General features: G+C 58.2%; 1 protein-coding gene across 1 annotated transcript in view; it reads left to right on the top strand.

Moving 5' to 3' along the window:
- The window catches only part of RBM25 (RNA binding motif protein 25), a 49,465-nt gene that overhangs the window by 7,676 nt on the left and 41,514 nt on the right, over positions 1 to 275 (top strand). The gene's annotated exons all lie outside the window — the stretch shown is intronic.

The following is a 275-nucleotide window of genomic DNA, read 5'->3' as shown; positions in this document are numbered from 1 at the left end:
TCTCTCAGCGCCCTGCTGCTGCCGCTGGTCGCCTGCCATGTTTTGCGCCGCCCCTTGGTGGTTAGCGCATGTCATAGCGTGCAAGAGAACTCCCGAGGGGACACTTTGCATATTAGCCTTTTACATATTCTAGGGCCTGGCCTGTGGGATCAGGCCAAAACTAGCTCTCCCAACATTCCTTGAGGGGTCCTGGATTGTGAGAGGGTGTAGGCCAGGCCGAGGGACCTCACTGGTGCACGATTGGCGTCAGGGAGGGACAAGGTAGCTTGGCCAGT

The sequence above is a fragment of the Myotis davidii genome, unplaced genomic scaffold (assembly GCF_000327345.1).
Source record: "Myotis davidii unplaced genomic scaffold, ASM32734v1 scaffold17, whole genome shotgun sequence".
In the NCBI taxonomy this organism is placed as follows: Eukaryota; Metazoa; Chordata; class Mammalia; order Chiroptera; family Vespertilionidae; genus Myotis; species Myotis davidii.
The sequence above is the reverse complement of the archived record's forward strand: the minus strand, read 5'-3'. Positions and strand labels throughout refer to the sequence as shown.